The sequence below is a fragment of the Hesperophylax consimilis genome, chromosome 12, assembly GCF_061612785.1.
Source record: "Hesperophylax consimilis isolate HC1 chromosome 12, BYU_Hcon_1.0, whole genome shotgun sequence".
NCBI classification, from domain to species: Eukaryota; Metazoa; Arthropoda; class Insecta; order Trichoptera; family Limnephilidae; genus Hesperophylax; species Hesperophylax consimilis.
Window position 1 is genome coordinate 21,357,831 of NC_142847.1, and position 21,957 is coordinate 21,379,787.

Genomic DNA, 21,957 nt, shown 5'->3' on the forward strand with positions numbered 1-21,957 from the left:
AAACCTATAATGAATTATTTGACAAATTTCATTACAAACTATCAGTAAAGCACGAATATGTTTTTTTTAATTTTTTTTATTTATTTATTTATTATAACATACAAAATAATTAATTAAATTAACATAATAAGTACAAATTTCAAATTATAATTAAAACATATTTATATTTACGAGAGTCTAACACTCGTGTGTGAAGAAATTGTATTATAGGGAGGTCGGAACACGTGTTCGTACATATAATAATATTTTCATATCTCTCCCATTATATTTATTCGGAGAAGGCCACATGCGTGAACACGTGTTCAGATGTATTCTGAATAACTCTGCTGTCACATTTTTCATGGTATCATGATTAAGAAACCGTACTAATTTTTCTCCCTGTACGATGACACAGATGTAACTGTCCATCTCCATGCGTCTGTTCTTATGATTTATTTACGGTGAGAGAATGTGTCCTCATGTGTATATTCTTATGATGTATTTATGATGAGAGGGGTGTGACTCTCCATTCCCATGCGTCTGTTCTTATGATGTATTTTTTATGAAATATTAGTATTTTTTATGAAAAATTTCGCAAGAGGAATTGGTTTTAATGCTTAATACATTATTTGCTGAGTCTCATATACATATTCCATCAAATGATTTTTATGTTATTCTTATTTTAAAAGCAGAAAGAAAGTAAAAAAATGTATCTTTCATTATTTCGGTAAACCAATGTAATATGAGGATGTTTTTCGCTATTTTTTCTTAATAATCTTCTTTAAAATGATTACTTACCCACTTCCAATAAACGCGTTTAAACTTTACTCAACTGACAAACAACCATTTATCCTAAATTAATGGTTTTTTATCAGCTGTTGTGTAAAATTTAAAACACTACCTTTTTATTACATTCATCATAAAAAAATCATTATTCTTAATGTTTAAAATGACAACTCTTATTTTTTTCCCCGTTGAATCATTTTTTTCTAATTCTAGTTAATTTGAACATAAAACATTTTAGTTACTAGTTATTATTATGATTTAATTTATACCTATATAATTAACTAAAATTTATACCCCGGGATTTGAACCCGTGACTTTCAGATTGCTAGTCGAGAGTTTTACAACTCGATCATGTAGGTCTTTCTATGTATTACTTACCTACCTCACTTACCTATTAACAGTTTATCAACTATCGTTTTTGCAAATAATTTACTGAAAATGGAATATATTCGTGGAGAATAAAAAGGCTGGGTTTCTGATGGAAAATAATTGTCCGATATATTATTATATTTGCTCAAATCAAGGTTAGGAAGTTGAAATAGGTACTTCAGATTTCAAAACAACTTTCAAAGACTATTAGTATAATTTTTTTTTACGAACTAATTTATTATGTTGTCTTGTTTAGTGCTCATGTACTTGTGACGCTTTTATAAAAGTTTTGTTCGTGGTATAAATCCAGTTTGTATTTGTAGATTTAAGGGCATATGTTATATTCGTACAATTTTCTAATTTTTAATAAGTTCATATCTTGGTATAGTTTTTTTCATGGGGGTATCTGGGTTATAGTCAAAGAGTTTTTTATGCCTTCTTTCTGCATATTTGTAAATCTTTTAAGTATGTATTGTGTGTGTTTTCCCATATTTCTATTAGATAATTTATGTGTAAGTAGATTAAGCTAAATCATAAGCCTCTCTTTACGTCCGTTGGTAGAAGATGAGCTATTTTATTAAATACACCAATTATATAAAATCTTTTTTTAGTTTTCCATGATGTCAGATGTTTGTCGACATGTAGGGCCAGGTATTTTTCACTATCTAGAAAGTGTAGAGTGTAAGATCGTGTTGAGATGGTTCTAATAAAATTTCAAAGTTTTCGCCAAAGTAAAACATTGCAGTGTCATCTGTATCAATAATATCAATAATCTGACCTTAATGATGAATATCTAAAAATCACCTATTTCGTAAAACTCTCTTTCATAAAGATCACAGGTTTTTTTAACATACTTCTATATTCTTGATTGTTTAGTATTGAAACAGTTTGGGATAATACCTACCATCTGTTCCCATCATATACTATCATACCTACTATCCATTTCTTTCATTAAAAAAGAGCATTACCTAGATTAGAAAGAAGAAAATGATTTTTGTTGCACTGTAAATTGTCGCAAGTCAGTACAATATTCGCATTTGTGTCGTCGTGGCAAGAAGTTGCAATTGTTGTGTCGTCGTGAATTGGAGTCGTATATTCATATGTGTTGTGCTTTGTTTGCAAAATATCATCTCAATGAAATAAAACAATATTTTTTGTTTAAAACCACGAATTTTTATTAATTTTAAGACCGACTGGTTTTGCTTCACTCGAGCATTGTCAGGGTACAAAATTAAACTGATAAAAAAAATAAAAAAAAAAAAAATATATATCATCTCGTTTCGGAGGAAATTTTCACCCTGTGTACAGTGTCATTTTGTCGAAAGTCATACTGTAGGGATTCATGGGAATTCAAGGTAGGCTGTTTCCATCATTCCACATTTCCCGTGATTTGAAAATCCAATTAAATGTGCTTTATATTTTCGCATCCTTTTTTGGTTTACAGTCCATTCTGTGTAATAGAACACGGTCCCTTATTCATTTATAAAAAAATATGCCTAAAATGTTCTTTGCTGACCATTACATTATTTTCAGTGTTGACTCATTTACTATTTTTAGTAACGAAATGTTATTTCGGTGGCTGGTTGCTCAAATTATTATTATTATTATTATTACACGCCCTAATGGGCTTTTACACACTACAAAGTTTAATAGTAGAGTATCACAGTTATTATAGATTCTACAAAATTAAAACAATAAAGGAAACATAATACAACAAAAAAAGAAAAAATATTATATTTTACAACAAAAGCATATAATAAAATAAGATACATTAGTAAAAATGATAAGAAGTCTCACATAAATAGATATTCAAAATAAAAATAAAAATATATATATTGCGGAAATTATAGATGTCTATTTGTGTCTCGATTATATGTGATTATATTTATCATGTGTTACTAACTAAATACCCTCTGGTATTTATTTAAATTAAATAGTTTTTAATAAGTTTTTTTGATTAAATTGAAGTATTGAACACGAGCAGTAAAGTAATAAAGATCGGTTCATGATCGTTTAACAGGCTTTAATATTTTTATATGACGGGTTCATTCAGTGGGGAACAAAACGGGCAGGAAATAACGGCTTTCGGGCCCCATCTAGAGTCTATTAAACAGGAATTAGTGTCATCTTAGGCCGAAGTTTCTCGACAAATCTCTAAAGCTATATTTCAAAAGTTGTTCTTTACGGTTATCTAAGCCTTTATTGTATTCCACGAAACGATAATGAAAGTTCTTTGAATTTTCCCCATTTGCCATGAATTTATCTGGCCCCTGTAATTTGTGTAATAAAGCTCCTTTAAACAAGTTTAATTGAGGAGATTTAATTAATTTTATTATTTTAAGGAATGCCTTTACCCTGAAATTAGTTACATTTTCGTAGGTAAGCTTTATTAATTGAAGAACTTTTAACAATATTTGGGTAGGATCACAATTACCTTCTGTACCTACTTTACCATTTACATTACCCACCGGCTTGTGGTCTTATTAGCTCAAGCGCCTGCTTTCCAAGACTAAATTAACCAAATATATTAACTAGCCCAACCATATATGACATTCCATGGTATAAGCATTTGACTTTGAGTCGAGAGGAAAGGAGATCGATTCCCGTCGCAACAAATTAATGGAGTGTTTTTTGTTCACATAAAGACCAAATCTACTTTGTGATCGGGAGGTTATGGAGTTGATGAAAATTACATGATAATGTGATGGTGATGTTACCATAAATTTGACGAAATTTTCAGGCTAATTTCTTTTCGTTCATATTCTTTGTTTCAAGTTTGATAAATAATCATTATTATTTTTAAAAAAAAAATTATAAAGTTAAAATTTCAAATAAATTCAAATTGTTTTTTTTTATTGGTACCTGCTCGGATTTTTTACATCTAAAGAGATTGGTGTACTGGGTATGTAAGTACCGTAAGTAGACACTATTTTTCATCGAATATTAAATTTTAATTCATGGAACCGTAAAGTACCCGAGATGGGTATCAAAATACGTGTCTCAACGTGCACAACCGGATTGGTTGTGTGGAAAAATTGGGCCGTAAGCTGCTAGGCTCCTTTTTGTGAGATATGGCTCATTTTGGAGACCAAAGCGATTAATTGGCGGGTGTCATAAATTAAGCGGTGACAAATATAAGTGTTGGCACACACTCCTTGCTTCATCCACATTAAAACATACATTTTTTAATACATTTGTAGGAACACTATCCTTGTTTCAACTTCATTAAACACCAAAAAACCTTTTTTTTTGTACATTACTTTACAAAAATATTATTTTTGTATTAGTTGCCTGCAGTGGGCAAAAAGCTTATAGTTATTATAGTTCCTTTTACATCCTATAATTCTTTCGAAAATATTGTGTATTCATTAGTTGTTATTAATTTACCAGATTTTCTATTTGGGGGATTCCAAAACTTTGTAGTAGCCTAATAAGAGAGTTATATAAAGTAAAGTAACTCCCCCTTGCAGATGGAAAATCTGGATTTCGTGATAGGGAAATATCCTTTAAGTACATTCTACTCGCACAATACTTATCTTATTCTAGAAAGCAGAATTGTTCAAATTCTGTGAAAAAAACTTCAATCAATCTACCGAAGTTAGCAGTTAAATATTCATTGGTTGAGAATAAACAAAAAACAATTTATTTTTGCTTGGTGCTTACTTCGTAGGACTTTCACAGAACGTGCAAATCAACTGTGAAATTTGATGAATTGTTCAAATTCTGCTAAACAACCCGTCCTAAGAATTTTGTTCTTGAATTAATTACATTCTGATGTTCATAGAGCAATGTTTTTTTCCAAAATAAAACTCGCTGGGACTTTTGAAGAATGTCCGTGACAAAAACCGTACATACGATATGGGTATCAAATTACGCTTCTCGACCTACACAACACGAATGGCTCGGTGAAAAAATGATCCGTAAGCTCCTTGGCAGCATTTTTTCTACAAATATACATTTCTTTTTTAAAATTTTGTAGTACCACACTCTTGGCTTTATTCACATTCAAACATTACACCACGCACCAAATATTTACCCATTAGTTTCGCGCAAAAAGCAAAAGTGTCGAAACACACTCTTTGCTTCATCCACATTCAACACCAAAATACATATAATTTTTTTTTTTTTACATCCACTTACTCGAATAATTTTTACCCATTAGTTGCCTGCAACGGGAAAAAAGCTAGTAATAAATAAATAACTCGTCATCTTGAAGAGAAGTATGTGTGAACTCGAGTAATTGAGTTCTTTTGATGATAATTTTTTATTGTGTAAAACTTCTTTCAAGGACTTCAATGACTTGTAGTTATCAAGCTTTTAATTCTAAAATTTTGCCATTTCTTAAGTGAAACCTGAAAAATATTAAAAAAGTGTTTCTAAACATTTTCTATTAGTCCAGAGTTTCGTTAAGACCATTTTGTGAAAACATTTCTGCGTACATCGTTTATTCTGTTTTCTTGTGTATCCATAACATAGCATTTACCGACTACATGTATATCAACTGAATCGTTAAAAAATGTAATATTATATAAATGTATATGACGTACAACGGCCTTACATCATTTTGTATATAAATAAATAAAACTATTCAATGATCTATTCAACAAGAACAAATAAATAAAATCAAACTTTTTTTCCAAAAAAACTTATATTAAAAAAAACAGTTATGTGTAATATATATATATATATATATAATATAATATAAATATTATATATATATATATATATATTATATTTATATATTACACATAACATAATATTATAACATTGAATCAAAGTAAGAATCGTGGCTCCCTTATCAGGCACAAGAGCTCCTCTTTTCTGATAAGGTATACATGACCAATTATGTACCTAAATATTATATTATGCAAAATATGTATGTATTAATGTAACTATGATCTATATTAAAATAATAAATAAAAAATAAATAAAAAATAAAAATCTTCCCAAGAACCTACGAACATTAAGAAATTATGAAGTTTTCAAAAATAAAGTTTATGATATTTTTTAAACACCCAGCCGAATTCATTCCATAAAATTACATTCTCCTATTCTTATATTTAAATTATATGTTAATTTTTTAATTTATTATTATTATTTATCTATTAAGGGTGATCTTGGCCGGTAACCGGATAAATCATCACAATGATAATTCATCACATCTTTAAAAATGTGTAAAGTAAAAAGTAAAAATTCATCACATCTTTTAAATTTATGTAAAGTCATGGAAAGTTATGAAACAAAAACTTTAGTAACTGGGTTATGTGGGTTAGGTAAGGTTAGGTTAGGTTAGGTTAGGTTAGGTTTGGTTAGGTTAGGTTAAAAAAAAAATTCATCGTTTATAATGACTTTATATCACTTTTTAAAAGTGTGTTGAATTGGCACGGTGTTGATGTATTTCTTGGCCATACACAATTAACATTCTTTTCTTATAAACAAATACTGCAAATGTAATACACATATATAAATATACAGATAAACATAAATACACCTAACATAAACGGTACTTAGCTGCTAACAGTAGGTAATTACAACATTATAAAAATAGGAACCTGTTTAAAATAATATTGGGCGTTTTTCGTTTTTATAATTCACTTTGTTGAAATGTGAGAGATACTATTTTGAGCTGATTTTGTATTAATTAATTATATCTCATACACCGATGAAATTAATATAATTCAAAATATTTGTTTTGAGATATTATATCATGCATATATTATATTATATATCAAAATAAATATTGATTTCGTTATATTAATTTCATTGGTGCATGAGATATAATTAATTAATACAAAATAATGAAATGCGAGCAATATTTATTTTGAGATATTATATAATGCATATTAGTTTTTGTAAAACGTTTGCTTTCATAATTTAAGTACTTTTGAATTTAAAAAAAAATGTTTTCTTGTATACTTCTTCTTTGTTGAAATTTTTTTTATTTTTTATTTTTCTTTCTCTATTTTATTATCAGTTTTAGTGCAGTTCCTTTTTTCTTTATTATATAAGCACTATTTTCATAATACACAAGCGCTAGTTTACATTAGGAAAGAATTTAACTATGCACAAAAAATGTACACTACAAAATCAACAAATTTTATGTAAACAAAATAATACTACCCAATAAAAAAGAAAAAAATATGTACACAACAAGTTTGAAACCTCTGGCAAAATGACAAGATTGTTGCCACTGGCAATATACCCACAAAACATATACTGTATAATATGTTCCATTATTTGATCTGAGATTGTAATACAGCCAGTGGCGGAAACGTGATCTATCGAATCAAAACAAGTATCAAACCAAACCCACTGATGTTAGATAATCATAATATGTATTAATAATGCTTGTAAACCCTACTATTTAGGTCATAGAATTTAGAAAGCCCTGTTTAGGTCACAGTTTCATTCAAGGAGTGTACGCACTACGCATGAGAAACTGTTTATTGTGTACGTGTGGGACTCCTCATCGATATTCCAGAGTGTTTGGGGTGTGATGGAAACAAATGAAAGTTTTATAAATAATGCTAATTACTTCTGACTCAACAGATGACCAGTTTAGATCACCGCAACTAGAAGGTTCAATACAGAGCATTACAAATAAGGGCAGTTTGTTGCACAGTGTGTTCGTGTGCATCACTGGTAAATTATAAGACTATAAAATCTATTTTTGTTGTTTGTTTTTGGGGTGTTATGCCGTGTTGCGCTAACTCCTTCTTTAGCCGACCTTTCGGACAGCGTTGCAGTGTCCATCATCAGGGCAGATCCGGTAGATCCGGTAGATCGGCTAAAGAAGGAGTTAGCGCAACACGGCATAACACCCCAAAAACAAACAACAAAAATGCTTTTGGCCGTGAGAATCTAAAAACTTACCCCCTATAAAATCTACATAATTTTACTTACCATATTTTTCTATTTACTCCACACCTGTGTCATCTTTGAGGATGTTGTATCTTCACACACTTTTAAATAAAAGGAAGTAGAGTAAGTTCTGGGAAGGAAAATGTTTTGAGGAGTGGGTAGGAATTTTGGAATCAGTTCGTTATGAATGGAATGAGAGGAGGTTGTGGGAAGGAAAAAGATTTGAGGAGTGGTTAGGAATCTAGGAATCAGTTTTTCCAGGAGGAACGGACGAATGAATTTGATCGAAGGGTCATTTTAAGGAATGGAAGGAGAGGAGGTTCTGGGAAGGAAAAAGATTTTAGGAGTGGGTAGGAATCTAGGAATCAGTTTGTCCAGGAGGAACGGACGAATTAATTTGATCGAATGGGTCTTTTTAAGGAATGGAAGGAGAGGAGGGTCTGGAAAGGAAAAAGATTTGAGGAGTGGGTAGGAATCTAGGAATCAGTTTGTCCAGGAGGGACGGACGAATGATCTTGATCGAATTGGTATTTTTAAGGAATGGAAGAAGAGGAGGTTCTGGACAAGAAAAATGTATGAGGAGAGTGTAGGAATCTAGGGATCAGTATGTCAAGGAGTGATGGACGAATGATCTATACCTCCCGCTACGACGCAAGGCGATGGGTCAAGAGAGACCAGTTGGAGAAGTCAAAGGGACTCCCCAAAATATTTGGATGATTTGAATAGCGCTGTTTTTTGTGCAAAATTTAAATATGTTATTATTCTTATTTATTTATATTTTGTACAGGCAGATAATATGCAGTACCATACTAACCTGGTAGGTCAATTGAGATTAACATGGTTTATTCTTTATTAAAGTAATTTAGATACGGTTCGCACGCACAACACATAATTGGACTCTTCGGTATTTATTTTGATAATATGTATTTATGATTTTTAATGAGCGTATTTAGGAAAGGAAAAACATATTTCATGCTGGGCGGTAACAACGGTACAAGATTTTGATCAGAATTCATCTTCCTAAACGTGATTCGTCCCTCGGTATAAGACAGATTTCAAATAATGCTACCGCTGCGCGTCGAGTCTTGGCCGTGGACCGAAACAAGCGGATCAAAAGGTCTATATATATAATTTTTTTCATATGTTTCTTCTAAAATCTTGAAAGCGCGTCGAACCGGCTATAATATGTATGAAATAGCAGATACCCTTGTGTCACACGAAACCGATATTTTCCGAGTTCTGCCGAAGTTTAACGATTGTGCATTATCATGAACCATGACCCGAGGGTACGCGACTATGACCGAAGTTCGTGGAAGTTCTTCGATTTTAGATCACTAACTAGATGAGTCTTTAGGTCACTAGGTCAGTTTCCATGAGCCGTGACGTAAGATTGTCATTGACTAAATAATGACGACATAATATAACTTTATTGTAAAAATTAGTATAATTAGTGTTGAACGTACGAGAGATCATAGAGTAGGTGGAATCATTTCACCTGATGGTGAAAAATAATGTTTTTGTCGTAAGTACGGTCAGTGAACCCCCACATTTCCAAGGCATCGGCCGCCACTGGTTACAAGCTCATACCGCGATACATCTCAGAGATGTATTGCGGTATGAGCTTGTAACCAGTGGCGGCCGATGCCTTGGAAATGTGGGGGTTCACTGGCCGCCACTGGTTACAAGCTCATACCGCGATACATCGCTCTGGTGAAAAATACATACTTTATATTTTTTAGGTGACCTGCAAATAAATAAAACTCATTAATTGACAAATAATGCGATAGGAAAGCTTTTTGTTGGTTACATGACGAAATTACACACGTGTGAATATACCGATATTACAATATTACCCTGCCAGAATTACACACGGATGATAAATATTACGCATACCTTTTTAAATAACAAATACATTTAAAAAAATCTTACATAACCCAAGTATTTAGCCCGCACTATTGTAAAACTAAAACCTTCTAAAAAGCGGGGTTTTTTGGCGAATGTAATTTCATATAAGTAGTATGTTGGTAATTGAAATTCACGCCTTCTTGGTGGCTTCCGTGGCCGAGAGGTAAGGCTCACGACTAGCAAGCCGATGGTCACCGGTTCAAATCCCGGCGTTCAAAAGTAAAAAAAAAAATAAGTATTGTTATTTTCCAATTTATTCATTTAAAAAATATGCCATGCAAGCGATATGTTCGAGAGTGGAAGATTATCTCAGTATATCCCTGACGTACGACTACCATTCAGAATATAAACCTTGTTTGATATTGTGTTTGGTGACCAGGTCTGAATATTCAGGTACTCTCCCACCTTCTCCTTCCACGTCTTCTTCCCTTTCTCATTACTGAGGAAGAAGTAACATACCCCATTTGGGGACGCCATTGTCTCACAGACGATTGGGAGAAGTTGGGACTCTGCGGTATTCACATTAATAAAAAATAAATAAAAACTACTGCGTAATTTTGTCCTGGCGTCCTTTTTCTTCGCGCCTTGTGGAGAAAGAGTGTTAAGCATAAATTCGAAGTCCACGTGCGTAAACTTAAGTAAAAATTAACTTTATAAAGGAGTCCACACTACATTCGTTGTATCTTCAATTTTACGAAAACGCTGTTTGAAAATCTGAATGACTAAACTATTTTATAAACATCACATGATTGTTTGATTTGATTGATTGGTGAGTAAAATAACAGCTCGGCTCTCGAAACTGGTTTTTCGGCAAATTAAATATTTTTTTTAACACTGTCTCCAAAACTTATTTCTAGGATTTACATCTAAGGTTCTATTTTTATCAGTTTCATTGAAAGGGTGCCCATAATATGCGTGGTATCCTGTTTCGTGTGAACCTACAAAACTATTTATCGATTTTTCTAGTGTAGGTATAGTGCAGGGGAGAGGTTGAATGAGAGATTTCTTTTTACCCCGTCAAGTCACCTTTAAAGCTAAAGGGATATCCCTCCACTCCTGTTTTCTCGTTACCTCTGGGAAATCCCTGCAGCGGCACTATTTCAAATTTGATTACAATCCTTTCCAAATGGAATGAAATTGTGAAATCACAAGTGTGCAAAAAAGTAAATTATATCTGACCCTGGACTACCCTTAAGAGGGTCGGAAAGCCCTGAAATGTGCGAAAGATTGGTTTTATTAAGGCCCTAGTCAGCAGTGGGCCGATTCCGGAAACACGTTTCCCCGCCCCATCCCTTAGCCCTTACCCCCCACATAACAATACACCCCTTGGATATCTGATTAGTTCTGTTCTGTCCTGTTCTGTTGTTACATTGACAGCATTATTTGCCATCAATACTTTATTATATTTTTTAAATCAATCTGTGAATTTTTCCCATTCGAGATGTTAGGGATATATGCAACACAATAACTCTGTGTGTATCACATGTTTACGTATTGTGTTGACGGTAGTGTTCGAGAGTTTTTTTATTTTTATTTATGAGAACGTAATTATTACAATCATACAGTTGTGTTCACAATAGTTAGTCCTACAAAGCTGCCACATAACAACTTATCTGCAGGTTCAATGAAATCATTTTATCTTAATTTTTTATGACATGTAAATTTCTGTTTCTACTTATATCTAGTTTTAATGATACATTTATCTTAATTATAAGAATGTGTACATTTAACTAAATTATAAGAATACTTAACTTAATTGTAAGAATTAGGGAATTTAACTAAATTATAAGAATATGTACTTTTAACTTAATTGTAAGAATGAGGGAATTCAACTTCATTATAAGAATAGGTCCATTTAACTTAATGATAAGTACATGTGGATAAATATTTAATGAAGGTTGGGAAGTTGCATCGCTGCGCACATGAGTTGATTTTTCACAAAAACAGCGTACATAAACTATTTCATTATTATTGTAATAATTAGTAAATTTGTTTTTTTATTTAATAAAAAAAATTAAGTGCAATAAATTCTTTTTTTGTATTATTTATAGATATAAACATTAATGGATTGTTCATTTATCATCCACATCATTCAGCCCTGCTTCTTATTTAATTTTGAATTAAGTTTATTAAAAATACATCAATCCTGGTATCATGTATTCAAGCATTCGACCTGCATGGTTATTTGATATTCGTGGAATTTTCCAGTGACTAAATAAAATACCATAAAAGAAGACTTGCCATACCAATAAAAAAAAGTCTGTTCAAACGTTAAGCAAAATGGCTGCTATGATGGCGGCAACGTCAGACCGTTTCCATGGTTATTATTCAGTGGCTCGACATTTTATTTATTAATTAAACAATTATTTATTAATTTCCAAACCCAATTACATTTAAATAAAACTTATTTTTGTTTGTGCCTAGTATTGTTTCGAGGAAATAATAATAATAATCAATTTTCAAAACACAGATATATCATGTTTTATATTTTTTATTTATTTATTTAGTTTGTAACCTAATAACGATAATATTGTGGGCATTGCTTCATTCATCGAGTTACATTCAATGTTTTGTCGACGAAACGTTCTTCAAAATGTTTTGAACGCAGAAGAGTTGACTTCCAACCCTCAGGTCGCATAGCTTTAAATCACATTTTTTCGTTGCTACGGGCACCGCTTGGAAGCCTGAAAAGTGCACTTATATCACAAACATATTTTATGAAAATATCTACATACCTTGGTAAACTTAATAAACCGTAACTGAACTTGAGTATGAACTTTCACCAACAGTTGGAATGGTGGTTTCCTGATATATTCCATTCTTAAAGTGTAACAAAGAAAAGTGTGTTTAACTTAACCGTTTTCACAGATGTCTTAAATATTAATTGCCAGTATATGATACATCATTGAATGGTGCCTAATTAATATTTCAATGAATATAAATTTCAAGGTGTTGTGGTAAATATTATCATTGATATAATTAAAAATAAATTGTTAAATGAAAATATATTAGCCCCGGGCCGCACTGCATTTTCGCTGAGCCTCTGTATTTTTATTGTTCATTGTAAATATCTGTACGACGGCTGCCCGTTTTGTGAAAAATAAATTAAATTTGACTTATTTTAATGTCCTCGGTGATTACAATATTAACTAACAACATACTTAAATATCGTACGGCAAAATATGTGTAAACGATCAAATAAATCGAAAAAATGTTTGATAGGAATGCTTTTCTGATCTTTCACTTACCTTTTATTGACATTTGTGCCGTTTTTTTAAACAAAGAAACATTTTAAACTCGCTGGTATCGTGATTTTTTATTTATTAAACTTTACATTGTTTTAACCCTTTATAGGACAAATTTTTTTTAATGATACGCCCTAGTGGTTTTTTTTATGTATTCTATATTCATTTAGATGAACAGAAAAAACATTATTTTTTGAAATAATGTTTTACCTTTCTTAATTTTTTTGTTTTCATTACAAAAAGACAAGTTGGTAATGAAAAATGTACTTTTATTTATTTGCGTTACAGGAGAATAACTGCTTTGATAATTTCATAGAGAAACTGACCAGGACGCGATTTTCGTAAATTTACTCAACATGTGCGAACTTCGGGGCGGTTTGTTAAATTCAAGACCTCTGTGCGTTACCTCAGAATGATTACAACCCAAAAGGGCGATTATAACTTGTAAACATAAAGAAATATAGACCTTAATGTTGCAGGTCTCAAAACTATCAGTTTTTAGCTAATATTTTATAATTATCCGCTGACAGTTCGAAAGAAATAATCTAACAACAATGAAGTCACCCGTAAATGTGTTTAAAAAAAAGAACATTGACTATGAAACTATTCTAGTATATGTCTAATAAGGGATTCGCGATGGCAAGTGAAGATTGCAACTTTGCGATGGTAATAAGTAATTTATTTGTTTTCTCTCTCCGTATTATTATGGCACTTTCTATTATTCTCTTTCGATGAAATTTTCAGACCTTTTTATTCGGTAAAGCTTGTGCTGTGTCTGTGCACGAGAGGCTTTTTGTATGAGCGTTAAGAACAGAGCAATAAATGTATTGTTACGAAACAAAGTAGTCTGATTTATACGCGCAATTAGATCATGTATTTTGATTGTGCCACTTAACTTATGATAAAACCCAAAAGTCCCAACTGCTTCCTGGAGTCATTGGAACTATTGTATTCATAGTTTAACCATTTTTTTGTATTGAAGAACACTTGGTAAAATTTCAACATCTCAACAATACTATTATTGTATTTTATTAAAGTGCAAAAACACATTTGTGACTGCATCGGATAAGTAATTTTTCAGTATTCAAAAACCTGCATTACTGCCATAGAAAGGTGTCGTGTTACATTTAAACAATATACTGGTAATAATAAGCAACAAGCAGTTAAAAACCCGCTCCGCTGGTTATTTGCTACTAGGCACTGCGGGTGGCACTTGGTTGGGCTTCGCCCAGTTTAAGTGATACTAACAACAGTTGATAGGTATATATTAGGTGATTCACAAAGAGAGTTGAGTATATATTGTTAAAACACGGAACTGGAAGGAGTTAATGTATAATAAAATGCTCAATTTAGGCATAATAAGAATGACAGTTGTTTGAATAAATGAAATTTTACGTATTTGTAATGGATTATTTCAAATGAAACACTATTATTTACTACATATCTACAACTGATATTAACTGTTACCGTATCTTATATAATTTGCTCATAGGAGACTTGCAGTGCTTAAATGTGTGTTATAACCGTCAATGTCTATAAGGTAAATCAATATCGTATAGTTTGTCACAACAATTAAAGATAGTTATAAAAAAGTTGACTGAAATAATAGATTATTATATATTGATTAATTGTACCCGTGTTTATGAATAAAAGGAACGTTATTGTGCGATGAGATTAGCAGTCGGCTTACTTAAAATGTCTTAATTTTACTCCAACTGATGGCAATTCTTTACTTACAACTGTTATTGTATCTAATAAAGTTTAAAGTTATAAGAAAGAAGAATGAAATAATAGATTATTAAAATAAAGTGTTTACATTTTATTGCGTACATATGCATTGATATACAACGGAAATAGATAAAATAATGTAATCTTATTAAACTTTATTTTATTAAAACACAAGTATCTTTGTTTACATCACTTTATTATATACAACCACTACATGTTTCATGAACGTAGTTCACCTCATCAGGAGTAAGTATACACCGAAGTCAAAAATTAAATATAGATTACAATTGGAAAGAAGAAGTGGAAGGAGAGGGAGGGGTAAGAGTGGGCGGGGTTTATCGGGAAAGACCAGTTAAGTGGAAAAATATTTAAAAGAGAGTTTATAAAAAAAAAATTGTGTTAATTATATCTGCTTTTATATTAACATGTTTTCTAAATTATAAAATTTCAAAATTATTTATTTGCTATGCTTTATATCCTATGTGAAGTATTTTATGACATGAAAAATACAAATAGCATAAAACCATAAAACAAATAGCATTTAATAACGGTTATTCTAATAAACTGATAGTTGAAATAATAAACTAAACATAACCTCTTCACACGGTATATTTACCCTATTTCTAAGGATAGAAATAAACAATTGCGTAGAATTCTATTTGTGGATAACGATACTTCCAAAATTATAAATAAAAACATTCCTGGTACTATTCAACCGGCGTTTTACACTAATAACAAAATGAAGTAATATAATCTTAATAATAAAGACGATAATCAAACAAAAAAATCAGGAGTTGATTAACTCAATTGTGATGATTGTAGTTTCTTTTACAAAGGTAGAACCAATAGAAACTTTGAAGTCAAAACTAAATAACATCTCAGAGCTCTAATTGGAAATAGTGAATTTAAGTTTGCAGATCATCTTTTGAATAATGATCACACATTTGTTAAAAATTCAGGTCTTTAAATACTTCACACAGGATATCAAGCATTGCAAATAAATAATTTTGAAATTTTAGAAAATAGAAAACGTGTCAATATAAAATCAGACAAAATAAATGAGCAAAAAAATTATAAACCCTCTTTTAAATATTTTCCCATTCAACTGGTCTTTCCCGTCTAACGATATTGTAATTACCAATTTTGATAAACTCCGCCCACTCTTACCCCACCCCCCTTCTTCCCCTTCTTCCCCTTCTTATTTCCAATTGTAATCTATATTTAATTTTTGACTTCAGTGTATACTTACTCCTGAAGAGGTGAACTTCGTTCATGAAACATGTAGAGGTTGTATATAATAAAGTGATGTAAACAAAGTTATTTTTATTATTGTATAAAGCCATTGTTCTGTGGTTTTACATATTTAATAAAAATAAAATACTTTTGGTTTTAAGACCACGAGTTCTTAATAGTTTTTAGAACCGACCGGTTTCGCTTTACTCAAGCATTTTCAGCTAGTAATATTTTGTATCCTGCAGATGCTTGAGTAAAGCGATACCGGTCGATTCTAAAAAATATTAAAAACTCGTGGTTTTAAAACAAAGAACTGTAGAACTGTATGCTTTAGCTCCGAGGACCCATCAATTTGTGCACGCGAGGTAGGAGAAGTAATCACATCAGCAATGGATTGCTGCATTCCCTTCTCCGTCAAATCCTCTGGAGCGGGCACAAAACCGTGGTTTAACCATCGCTGTGCTGAAGCTGTCAAACTCAAAAATACGGCTTTTAATGCACTCCGGAAGATTAACTCCATGAATAACCTTTCGGAATACTGAAAACGGGCAAGGGATTGTAAGAGAGTTCTAAATAGAGCTAAGAGCGATCACGACCAGAGAATTGCGAAAAAGTTGGCTGACTGCCCCACTGGTAGCCGTGCTTTCTGGTCACTCGCTAGCTCGATCGGAAGAAATTTCTGCAGAACCACTTTCCCACCTCTGACCAAGTCTGATGGTCGGCTGGCTAACTCGGCCCGCGAGGAAGCTGAATTATTAGGCAAATTTTCGCGGAAAACTCAACTCGGATAATGGAGAGACTCCCCCTTCCATTCCGCACTGCGGTTTTCAAATGGAGGAACCGAAGATCCGGAACAGAGAGGTTCTCCGAGTCTTGAACGAGCTGAAAGTCGACAAAGCCAGTGGGCCGGACGGAATACCTGCCTTAGTACTCAAGAGGTGTTCTGCAGAAATTACTCCAGTGCTCGCGAAATTATTTAGGCTCTCTCTCAAAGGTGGAAAGGTGCCAGATCTTTGGAAAAAGGCAATCGTCCACCCAATCCCAAAAAAGGGGGACCGCTCCGACCCTTCTAACTACCGCCCCATAGCCATCACTTCCATACTCTCGAAGGTATTAGAAAGGGTGGTTAACAACAAATTGCTCACATATCTCGAGAATAACAATATCCTAAGCGATCGGCAATATGGATTTAGTCGAAATCGATCGTGTGGCAATCTACTCGGATATATGACGCATATTTGGGGGCGGTACATGGAACATTTTGGTGAAACTCAAACCGTTGGGTTGGATATCTCCAAATCCTTTGACAGAGTCTGGCACCGGGCGCTTATCGGGAAGTTACCATCGTATGGGATCCACCCAACCCTGCATAGTTGGATTGCAGACTTTCTGAGGGGAAGAAAAATTCAAACCATGGTTGACGGCTCTTCTTTCTCACCGCACCAAATCAATGCGGGGGTGCCACAAGGATCTATGCTGTCTCCGACGCTGTTTTTATTGCACATCAACGATGTCGTTGAATGTGCACCAATTCACTGCTACGCTGATGACAGCACCGTTCACGAGGATTATTTTTTTGACAGGCCCCCTTCCACTTATGATGTCCGAACAGCTCGGGAAGATTGAAGCAAAAAATTGACCACCACCTCGAGATGGTTCGTGCCTGGGGTAAGGCCAACTCGGTCAGTTTCAACGTCTCAAAAACCCAAGCGTGTCTGATTTTGGCAAAGAGGGAGATCAATGACTGTCTGGTGCAATTTGATGGGAGCACTCTCCCCAATAAAGACTCCATTGAAATGCTTGGAGTTACTATATCAGACCAGTTCAAGTATCGGGAATCCATAGAAGCCCGAGTAAATCAGGCCTCCAAAAAGTTGGGCATCTTGTACAGGGCTAAGAGATTCTTCAACAGTGACCAGCTGCTGACCCTGTACAAGTCTCAAGTCCGCCCAACTATTGAATTTGGGAGCCACCTTTGGGCTGGTGCCCCAAAATACTTGATAAACCTGCTTGAATCTGTGCAAAGGAGAGCGATCCGTCTGATTGACAATCCGTTGTTAACAGACCGATTGCCTTTTCTAATACATAGACGAAATGTAGGCATGCTGTGTCTGTTCTACAGGTATTTCAATGGATCCTGCTCCAAGGAGCTAGCAGCATTGATTCCTGATGCACCAGTGCACGTGCGCGAAACTCGACGGACATGAACTGAACACCCGTTCACGGTTGACGTTGGCTTCATGAGAACGGGCCGTTTTTGTGTAAGTCGGCTCGTATGTGGAACGAGCTACCGGCATCTGTTTTTCCTCCCTCCTATAATCCAAGCCTCTTCAAGGCCCGCATTAACAAATCCCTTCCTACAGCCCCTACCTTATTCCGCCTCACAACGCCGCCCAACCGGGTGGTGACATAGTTCCCCTGTCTGTACACTGCACAGGCAGGGACACTCTTGTGAGGTGTCACATAATAAAAAAATAAAATAAAATGCAATTTTGAATATCTATTTGTATTGTTAGCTGCATATTTAAATATTCGCGCCAGTCGGCTATCCATTTTCAAGGACCTTTGATTTATGAGAACGCGTGATTTTTTATAAACGTTAAACATTATCACGTAATTTTGGACAATTTTCATTGTAATTTAATTAATCCAATGGATTTTTAAAACATATTTTCTTCGATATTATCCAAAAATTATATTAGCAGAAATGACGTTTCCTAAGAAATCTTGTGTTACATGAGGTGATCATATTTCAGATTGAAATCGGGTCTTAATTTTTAAGTCTTATTGAAGTGAAACTTCTTTACGCGCGTCATGCAATTTCGAGGACCGGAGTAAAACCGACTCATGACCGAAACGAAAATGCGGGTACCCCCACCACCGATTAAAGTTCATTTGATCTAGTCAAAGTTTTGAAGTAACATATAAATGCTTCTTAGCTCATCCCGACAACTGGCGTTGGTGGTGTAATGGTCAGCATAGTTGCCTTCCAAGCAGTTGATCCGAGTTCGATTCTCGGCCATCGCACATTATTTTTTTGTTTTTAACGCCTTTTTCATTCAATATCTTATTTTTTAGTAGGTCAGAACATTTTTTAAAAGAAAATAATATTGCAAAATAATAAAAACACTTATCTCACTGTGATAAAACATTACTCCGCTAGAGCGCGCTTTGCGTTATTGTGTTGGATTAAAATTATTATCTAATCCGTATATTATGATAATTGTATTACATTTATTTAATTAATTTATTTATTTTGATAATATGTAATAATTTACAGAAAAAAAAATTAAAACTATCTCCCTCTGATAAAATATCCGTTCGCTAGAGCGCACTACGCGATCTTGTGTGGGATTCTATTTCTGTACATTGTACATTATTTTTAAAAATATATTATATTTTGGGTGTGATGTAGGTAACATTATAAAACATAACAAGCTCTCATATTTTCAGAACCTACATAATATAATCAATTTATGCGGCTTTGCTTACAGTTGGTGCTCAGCGTGGTTGGCTTTCAATCAGTTAAGCGAGGTTCGATTCTCGGCTGTGGCATTTTTGAAGTGAAACCTTGTTGAGGTGGGGGAGCCGCTCACGAACGTTCTCTCTCTTCTCTTCTTTCCTCTCTCTCAGACACCAGCGAACTGCGCCACGCCAAGCATCAGCTGAAACTAGAAGTTTCACTTCTGTCTTGCGTAGGCTTGACACACCCACTTTTTTTTTGGATCCGGTCGCGTGCAAACCGAAATGAACCTTACGGTTAGTTAAAATTGAGGGGCAGAGTAGTCGTTTTTTGCCTGCACACCCCCAATGAGGAATTTACCCGAAACATACAATTTGAATTCGACCAATAAGAGGGCCTAGAAAAGGCCTTGACCTTCCAGACGCTAGCGTAATGATACTATCAGATATTTAGTCGCCTGAAAATATCTCCCGAGCTCTCCTGAAATCGCACCTTCTGATGTCCGGTCAGGTGCTCTAAGCCACTGAGCTATGTTGGCTTATTTCCAACCCGCCAAATAATTCAACGTGTACTAGTACCTCAATCAACAATTTCTACTTATTATTTTTTTCACCAGTAAACAACCAACTTAAGGGGGGGCTAGGGTTTTAAAAAAAAAATTTTGCATTTTTTTTTTTTTTTTTCAAATAAATGCTTAATATTTTAAAAATATTGTGTTCAAATTTCAAGTTGATTGGATCAAAATTGACGAAGTTACGAGTATTTTTACACCTGTAGGATTTTAATCCCTACCCGACTATACGTATAAGCCGAGCAGAGCAGGAAGCTGAAAAACAAACTGAAGAAGGCAGGATTCGTCGTAGACAGGAGCAAAAAGGTGCTTTAGACATCATGGATGATAGCAACATCCGTTATGGACCTGGCATTGATGATTCAGTGTGAGGTAAGCCGATAAAATTTGCTTATAAACGTTTAATACCAGATTTTTTAGTGTTCAAAACTTTATAGCGTTTTTCCCACAACTCACGTTTTCAAAGTCGGTGACCGTCATAACTTCAAAACTACTGCACCGATCCTTTTGAAATTTTGAAAACTATTTTTGTACACAATTTACGAGGTAACGCTGGAGAGTTTTTTTTCATATTTGTTAATAATTATTATTTTACAATAACAAATTAGCCGATTTTTTTCACTAAAAATAGCGTTTTTCCCTTCAAAGTGTTCCAAAAAAGTGAAAAATTAAAATTTCGAAAAACCCTCCCAGCTTTACTTGGGAAAAACTATTATCTAACGAATGAACTTTGATTTTTTGATTTCAGGTGACCCAGCACGGAGTTATGAGGGGCACCGCCATTCTACTTTTTTTTGAGACACGTCCGAATAATTGCTGCCATTGCCGTGTTTTTTAATATTTCTCCGTGAAAATTTTATACAACATTTTTAAAATGTCATACTTTACTGTCCTATTAGATTTAATAAAGAAATTTTAACTGTGTTGTCACAAAAAATTCACAAAAAAATGCCTTTTTTCGTACGAATTAACCCTAGCCCCCCCTTAATTTTTGTAAGAAAGGCTTTGTTAGTGCTAAATTTGCCACTAGATGGCGTCGAGACATATTATATCTACATTTGTTGGTGAAATATTTTGAATTATCAAATATTATTATTTTATATTATATTGATAAAATAATGTTTATAAGACAAGTTTTATAAAGGAGCATAAAGGATAAAAAATAATTATAAGCAATAATTATTTGCCTGAAATATCAATAGAAATTTAAAATATCTCCCGAGTAAAAATAAATGCCGCCAACGGGAATTGAACCCGTAGCTTCGGATGTCCGGTCAGTACTGCTTATTATATTTTTTTCACCTGTAAATAACCAACTTTATTAAGAGCTTGTACAGTAAACTCCCACAGAAAAACTACGGCGAACAAGACTCACTTGGATAATAATATTACTACAGTTTGAACCGACTCGATGTTAAAAAAATCAACCAATAGGAACACGACCCACAGCTTCATAGTCGCAAATCCCTGGATGCACATATGAAGCAAAAACAAACCTGTTTGATATTTCATACAGTATAAATATGGTGCCGGGACATGCGTCAAAGCCAATACTCATTATTCGGCTGCGCAGAGTCGAGCAAATATATTTTTGCTTTCTATTAATGCAATTACTATTGTTCAAGTTAAGTTTTCGCATTATTTTCTCGTGATATTACCTAATTCTTATGGCTGTCTTAAAATAATACTATATTTAACGACTTCCTCTCCACAACAACTTTTGAAATGACGTGACTCCACATATAGTCGATGAAAAAGATAAGGTGCTCACAGAAAGCCTAAATTCTTTCCTTGAACTACCACTGCTTTGTACGAAT